Genomic DNA, 8,298 nt, shown 5'->3' on the forward strand with positions numbered 1-8,298 from the left:
ATAAACCAGACGCCAAAAAAACTCTAAAAAGCACAGGATTCATATCCAATCTTCAATTCCACCTCCTCATCATCTCCACAGACTCGAGGATCAACACAACACAATGATAGCCTAAAGGTTCCCAAATCCAACATCATTAGCATTTTCTTTCCTCTCTTTTCTTTTAGAAACTTGATTAGGGTTAATTTCTTTTATATTCTATGTGATTTATGTTTTTTGATCTAGAGTTTTTTATTTTAATATGTGTGGGCAGCGGTTTCGAGTATGCACCCAAGTGTTTGTAGCGACTATGATACTGCAAGGATTTTCAACCTAATTAGGAATATTCTAACTAATCACTGAGACTAGCGCGGAGACGGGAGTCACCACCCAGGTAATTCACCAAGACAATTTTACTAATGAGTGATGTTTCTCAGATTCCATAAGGAAGCTTACGCCACAAATCTAGAGATGGATCTGGAAGCCAACTTTCTTATTTGTGTATCTTAGTCTTTAATTTTATTGTTGAATAAATTATTCCCTAAACACAACAGTTCAAGCATACCATATAGCACATAAAGTCCACTTAAGTCTACCCCATTTTATCAAGCCTAGCCCATGTTAAAGTTATTAATATGATTTTACTAATTAATTATGCATGAGGCCTTCCTAGTCGAGCCCAATTATAAGTTATGCTCTACCAAGCCTTTAATCTTAAATGGACTACTTGTTATGATGAAGCCCAAAGTGCGAACCTAAAATCTAACATAGCCCAATCAACTTAACTAAAGCATGACAAAGTCCACTAAGTCTATATTGATTTTAGATTTGAAGTCCAATTACCATTAATTAGCCTAGTGGATAACAATCTTTATGTGAGGTCCAATTTTAAGGCCTAAGTCTTTGTGGTCCATTTTTAGTTAGTCAATCATATTACACTTATTTAATCGCACAGTAAACAAAAAGTAAGCAGAAATAAAATGTAGAAAAAGAAATCTAACTATTACAACCAACTTATAACTAAAAAAGAGGAATAAGAAAGCCTAAAACTAAGTATAGTACATGAATAACTCAAGAAATACATAAAAAATTCATAAAAAGTCGAAATTAGGATTTTGGGGAGCAGAGTCGATCGACTGTGGGTGTAGAGCAAATTGGCTCGAGGGCTTTAGCAGGTGGTTTTTGGACAAATCCTCCCTAGATTCGATGAAGCTGATTTTACATGCGTAGAAGGTAAAAAGATTAATTAGAACATGAAAAAAGACAAGATAAAAGATATAAATAACATTAGATTAGATTATAAACCTTAAAAAAAGTCACGCACACTCTAAAAGTCAGAACATATAGTAGATAAATATGGCAGATTTCATATTTTAATTAAATAGACCTAGAAAAGTAATCTAATGAAAAAACTATAAAGAAAACACCAATCCAACATGTAATCCTAATCGTTTGACTAATCAGATTCAAAATCCAAAGGCAGACATATTATTAGATTCAAAATCCTATGTATTCTTATTATCAGATTCAAAATCTAATAAAATCAGCAACATATTAATCCATAAAAAATCCTAATATAATCACATTAAACATAGAAAACAAGAAGCAAAAGAAAACCTAGTCATGTTTCTAAAGAAAAAACATAAAAGAACAGAAAAACCAGTTTATTGGAAGAAGGATGTTGATGATGATGGATGTAGGGGAACCCTCAAGTTGTCATCATAGTTAATTGTTTTGCAAGTCTTAGGAGATGATGATACACTTGAATCAAAGATAGGTTGGGAATCCATTGCTGCTTGAGATGTAGAAAAGCTTGTGCCATTCACAAAAAGTTTCCAAGTCTAAGGTTCTTTCTTAGCGACCTTGCTCTTTAGTTACCAAACAACCTTCTGCCTAATGAACGTAGGTTTACAATAACAATAGCCTCTAATTAACGTTGCCCCATCCTCTAACCCTAGGTCATCATTTTATATTTATAGAGGTAGGCTTTTAAGTAACCCTAGAGGAGCAGATAGATTTCAATCTCTTTTAAAATTCTTTTAAAAGAATTGATTTTTTTCCTTTTTCAAATAATTATTTGTCAATATCCAATAAATAAATCAAATCTTTAAAAAATTAAATAAATACCATTGAAATCTATCAATTATCAATAAATACCTTTATAGAATCTTTTTTTAGACGTAAAAGTGGCAAAAAATGACATCGAACTAAGAAAAATATGAATTAGCACTGTGTAGAGCCGATTGGCTCTAAAAGAGGAAAAGTTTATGAGAATTTTGCAATTTAGTCCCCAAACTTGAGAAATTCATTATTTTGACCCTCAAACTTCATTTTTCTTGATAATTAACTCCAAATTGATTTCAAAAAAGTGATCTTGGTTGGATTAACCTCAATCTCGACCTCATATTTGCCCGTTCTCCGTCTCTCGAGACCCGAGAAAATAGTAACTTTCATCATAGAATTTTCCATAATTCCCTCGATATCTAGATTCGAAAAATAGGTGCTGACAATATGTTTCTATAATCTTTATGCATGTTTGGACTTTGAATATGAAAATATGATCAGTATTGGTTTTTGAATTTGATAACATATTTCTTTTTATTGGATTTTGAATATGATGAATTAAATAATTAGGTCAATATGTTAAATTCATTTTGCCTCTATGATATTTCATGTGATTATGTGATTACATCATATTTTAGAGTTGCATGATTAGTTTTAGGATCTACCATGTGAAGTTTCTATCTCCTGTTAGTTTATTTCTTTTTCTTTTATGTGTTATGGTTCTGTTTAATTTAAATTATTTATGTATTTCATTTTTTATATTATAATCATTTTTAATATTCTCTGTGCATGTGAATTTGCTTTTAGGTGAGGAAGGATGGGAAACTGTGAGAAATCAACCTGAGGAAGAGCCTAGAGTTGATCGGCTTAATGACCTTACCAATTGGTTGTTCTTCAATTCTTGCCCTAATTTCAAAATTTTTTGGCCTTTTTGGCAATTTTCTGTACTATGTAACCTAGATTAGTTATTATATTTGAGTCTATTAGTTGTAGGAGGATTGTAATAGTTAGATTTAATTCTACTTTTAATTTTTGCTTTATTTTGAATGAATGTCAAATACCTGAGTATTTGACTACTTAATAAAAATTGGACATATAGATATTAGGCTTTAAAATTAGATTTTGGCATGAAAATTATAGTCCATTAGTTAATAAGATGGTTAATCGAGCTTAAATTAAAATCCATATAGACTTAGTAGGCCTTTACCATGTCTTTAATTAATTAACAGACCCACTTAGAATAAGATCACTCGAAGGACTTGGCATGCTAAAAAGGTGACCATTTAGGTTAAAATCAAAAGCATAACTTATAATTGGACTAGACTAAGATGGGCCTCTATACATAGTTGAGTAGTTAATTAGGTTAACAATTTATATGGGGATTAGGCTTAAACTAAAATAGGCTAGACTTAGGTGGATCTCACATTCTGTAGTGGTTATTTGAAAGATTTAATTATCGTATTTGTAGGGAATAACCCGTTAAACAATAAAATTAAAAATAAGGATACAAAAATAAAGAAGTTGGCTTCCAGATCCATCTCTAGATATGGCAAAGCATTTCTATGGAATTGAGGATTACTCGAGTGGTGATTCCCCTCTCTACGCTAGTCTCCATGACTAGTTAGCATGTTCCCTCATAGGTTGAAAAGCCTTGCAATGCGGTAGTCGCTATAGACACTTATGTCTGCGCTCGAAACCACCGTCCACATCATGTATATATGAATATAAACATTTGTAAAGCAAATATGGTAGAAAATTTACCTCAACCATAATAAGAGGAGTTGGAGTTAGATTTATATGAGAAGTAACAACTAGAGAAGGAGTTGTATCATATTTTTTGTCATCTTGCTTAGAAGGAAGAGAAGAGAGAGAATAATCTCCTAGATATTTTATATCAATAGGATTTTCATCCTATTTGGTTTCTGTCTCAGCATCTTTGCCATAAATGAAATTATCATCATCAAAGTTACCAGACTTATTACTTTTGCTCTTTTCAGAATCTTCAACATCTTCATTCTCTGAAACTCCAAGTGGATTCTCTTTAGAATTGATAAAAGTACTCTTGAGGATATTCCTTTGAGACCTCCACGTAGGAGCTCAAGGAACACGACCTTTAGCTTTGAAAGATTTACTTGTAGTAAAAGAGGAAGACTTGAAGACCTTTTATTTCATTTTTGGATGGTGTAAAGAGTGGGCTCACAGCTTTCCTCATTTATTTGCCTTTGGATGATCCCTTTTGAGGTTGGAAAGGAATCAAGGAAAAACCTGAGAAATAGATGAAATAAAGTTAGAAAAATAAAATTAATGGACCATTTTTTAAAATCATAACTAAGTCATACAAAAAAAAAGTGAGAAAACATACCATTAGCTATATCACCTTGAGTGATAAGAACAAGCTGTTCAAATCTCTAGGGCCACCAAGTGTCAAAGGCAACTCTAGCCTCATCATCAACCTCATAAATGGAACATGAAAACCTCTGATGTTTCTTAAGGAAACCCTGTATACACCGAATAGTAACATCATTCGAAAAAATAAGAGCCTCACTAGAGAAGTCCAAAGTAGGCATAATATGATGGATGTCGAATTGTGTACAATAAAGTGAAGGCAAATATCTGATAAAAAGTGGAGGCTAAGCTGAAGGAATGGCAATGGTAAAGCATAAAGAACCACCAATCATAAAAAGTCTCTCTATGGTGAAATCACAAAATAGCATGGTCCACTAATGATGTGCATAGTTTTAGACATGTTTGCTTGCATATTATTGTGTATTTTCTTAGCGATTATTGTGTTTTTATTCCAAGATCACTTGTGTTTTGTGTCCTTTTGTATTCCAGGAGATGTTATAGGTCCACCATCAGTGTTTGAGCAATTCTAGATCAATTCCGAGCGAAAACGGATGTAATAAGAGGTGTTCTATTTTGGGTTGACTTTTTAGAAAGTCAACATGGCTCGTGTTGGAGCCCGTGCAGAAATTCCAGGCCGTCTAGTTTAAGCAGTTTGAAGCAGCATATTTTTCAAGGGTACCACGCCCTAGAGCAGGGCCCGTATTGGTTAACACGGGCCAGAACATGGCCCGTGTTGGCCAACACGGGCAAGAGCACGGCCATGGTCGATTCAGCTTATTTTTCCAACTGAAGTCCAACATGGGCCGGACACAACCCGTGTTGAGGAACACAGGCTGGAACACGCCCGTATTTGAGGTTGGAATAAAAGGGACGAGCCAAAAAAGAGAAAGAGGGAGTTATGGATTGGCGATTTTGACTTTTGATGTTCCGTTGTAATCTTCCTAGGCGTGTTGTTAAGCATTGAAGGAAGGCTTCTAAAAAATGGATTCCACCTTGGAACGTCAGATTCGTGATCTGGGTTTTGGATTGAAGATTGAGGAAGAGTTTTGCAGCAACTCAAGGACTAATTTTAAAGATCAACTGCAACATAGATCCAAGCTTCGAGCTGTTCATCCAATTCTAGGAAAAGGGTGTATATATTTCGATTTCTTTGTTCTTTCACTGCAATTGAATTCCTAGTTGCTTTAGACATGAACATGAGTAACTAGATTGGTTGAACCCATTGGGGTCCTTACTATGTTGTCTTAGCACTGAATTGTTAGGTTTGTTTGAATTCTTTTCTGTATTCTTTTTGCAATCAATAATTAAATCCACTTTTCTTTACATTCGTGTTGATTACTGTTTATAGAATTCTTTTAGCAATTGAGAAATTCTAATTGAGTTTGGAAATTTAATTGTAAGATCAGGTTAATTTCCACTTAGAGATAAGGTCAATTAATTTGCCGGATTAAGAATTAACAAAGCTTAATAGAGGCAGATTAAAGGTTAAGGCTAACTTAATAATCAATCGTTAGGAAGAGATTCCAACTTTAGGTTCTTAGGTTTAGGAATTTGGTTGTCTGAAGAGGGAAACTGAATTCAGTTAAGAATCCGTCCATGGATAGCATAATCAGACTCAACAATTTGTTATCCTTTGTTTGATTGCCAACTAGTCTAGGTCCCTTTTGGGTTTGCTTTCTTGTCTTGATTACTTTATTTACTTAATCATTCTCGCATTCCATTTAGAACTTAGCTTTTAGTCATTAGTAAATCTAGAAACCATCAGTCATTAATCTTAGGCTAGACAATAAAGAACGAACTAGTAACTCTAGGATTTCACTTTTCCGAGGGATACGATATTTTAATATTTGCCATTTTGCTAGGCTACATCGATAGGCTCATTGCCTTAGTTGTAGTTGCATAGGTGACACATCAAGTTTTTAGCGCCGTTGCGGGGGCACTTGTTTGAAAACTACAGTGAGATTTGCTATTTGTTACTTTAGTCATTCTTTTTCTTTTCTGTTTGTGTTATTTCTTTTTATTTAAATACTCTTCTAATTAGTTGTTTGGGTTGTTGCTGCCTTGTTTAACTCGGGTAGTTTATGACCAAGAGTTCTAATCATGCAGTAGTAGACCCTCTACCCGAACTAGAGCGATCCCTCAAACACCTAAGGAAGCGATTAGACGTAGAGGAGGAGAAGCAGATAGAAATTCCTGTCCATACACCAATAGACATGGGGGACAGCAACAACAATGTCGCTGAAGCAAACAAGACAATGTATGAGTTTACTAGACCTTCCTTGGAGGGGAAACACACTAGTATAGTGAGGCTAGCTGTTGTAGCGAATAGCTTTGAAATTAAGCCAAATGTCATTCAGATGGTGCAACCCAGAACTTAATTGAGGAGATGGCCATGAATACATATTAGTGGTAATGATATTTCTTCTTTTGTGCAGTTTGATGATAAGAGCATGTATGATGCGTGGGAGAGGTACAAGGACTTGCCGAGGTGTTGTCCACACCATGGTTTGCCATTATAGATGCAGGTGCAGACTTTTTACAGTGGGTTGAACTCATCCACGAGGCAAATGGTAGATGCAGCTGCAGGTAGGGCCATCAATAATAAGACGCTAGAGCAAGCCTAAAACTTAATTGAGGAGATGGCCATGAACACATATTATTGGTAGTCTTCTAGGAGTAGGCTAGGGCGACAGGGAGTGGTGAGCTAGGTAGATTCTACATCAGCCTTGGCAGCTCAGGTGGAGCTTCTAGCCAAGAAGATCGAGTTTTGTGGTGGCTCGCACTGCATGCAAGCCGTAATGCAGGAGGTATGTTTGCTTCTTCTTCATCTTTTGCTTCTGCTGATCATGAACAAGTTGATTACATGGGAAATGTGCCCAGGCAGTAGAATAACCCGTACAATAACACATACAACCCAAGGTAGAGAAACCATCCCAACTTCAGATGGTGAAATAACAATACCCAGGGTCCACCAGGGTTTCAGCGGTTGCACCAGCAACAACCCTAATAACAAACTGTTCTCCCTCAACTACCTCAGAACCAGGAGAAGAAGCCCAATTTAGAGGAGTTGATGGTGAAGTTTGTGTCTACTTCTGAGAACAGGTTTCAGCAAACGGACATAGCCCTTAGATATCAGCAGGTCTCCATACAGAATTTGGAGAAGTAGATAGGCCAGATTTCTAAGATGTTGGCTGAGAGACAGCCAGGGATGCTCTCTAGCACCACAGAGTTAAACCCGAGGGAGCATGTCAAGGCTGTCACCTTGAGATCAAGTAAACAACTAACTAGCTCTTTACCTATGGCTAATGATGATATTGTTGTGCAAGATAAGCCAGCTAGAGAGGAGCCCGAAGATAAGGTGACAGAGCTTGCATAAACTGAGGACAAGAAGAAGAGTCCTGTGAGAGAATACCAGACGCCAATTCATATCCAGCCAGGTTAAAGTAGGAAAAGGCTGATCAGTAGTTTGGTAAGTTTTTGGATTTATTTAAGCAACTGAGGATTAACATACCTTTTGTTGAGCTTATATCACAGATGCCCAGGTATCCGAGATTCTTGAAGGAGATTTTAAGCAACAAAAGGAAGCTGGAGGACTTAGGGCTAGTGACACTAAATGAGGAGTGCTCAACCATTTTTCAAAACAAGCTGCCAGTAAAGAGGCGTGATCTAGGGAGTTTTACTGTTCCCTGTATTATTGGTGATTTGCATATTAGTGATGCTTTAGCTGACTTAGGAGCTAACATCAATTTAATGCCTAAAAATTTGTTTGAAAAATTAGGTTTGAGTGAGCCAAAACCGACTAGGATGAGCATATAGTTAGCGGATAGGACTGTGAAATTTTCTAGAGGGATAATTGAAGATGTACTTGTTAAAGTAGACAAGTTTATATATCTTATTGATTTTGTTGTT

At 35.7% G+C, this 8,298-nt stretch overlaps 1 non-coding gene across 1 annotated transcript; it reads right to left on the reverse strand.

Annotated features, from left to right (window-relative positions):
• Positions 1 to 6,791: 6,791 nt before the first annotated feature.
• LOC112534902 lies at positions 6,792 to 6,898 on the reverse strand. The gene has a single exon (XR_003079130.1). It is a non-coding gene; the product is annotated as a small nucleolar RNA R71 (small nucleolar RNA).
• Between the last annotated feature and the right edge of the window lie 1,400 nt (positions 6,899 to 8,298).

This window comes from Ricinus communis, chromosome 1 (assembly GCF_019578655.1).
Source record: "Ricinus communis isolate WT05 ecotype wild-type chromosome 1, ASM1957865v1, whole genome shotgun sequence".
Taxonomy (NCBI): Eukaryota; Viridiplantae; Streptophyta; class Magnoliopsida; order Malpighiales; family Euphorbiaceae; genus Ricinus; species Ricinus communis.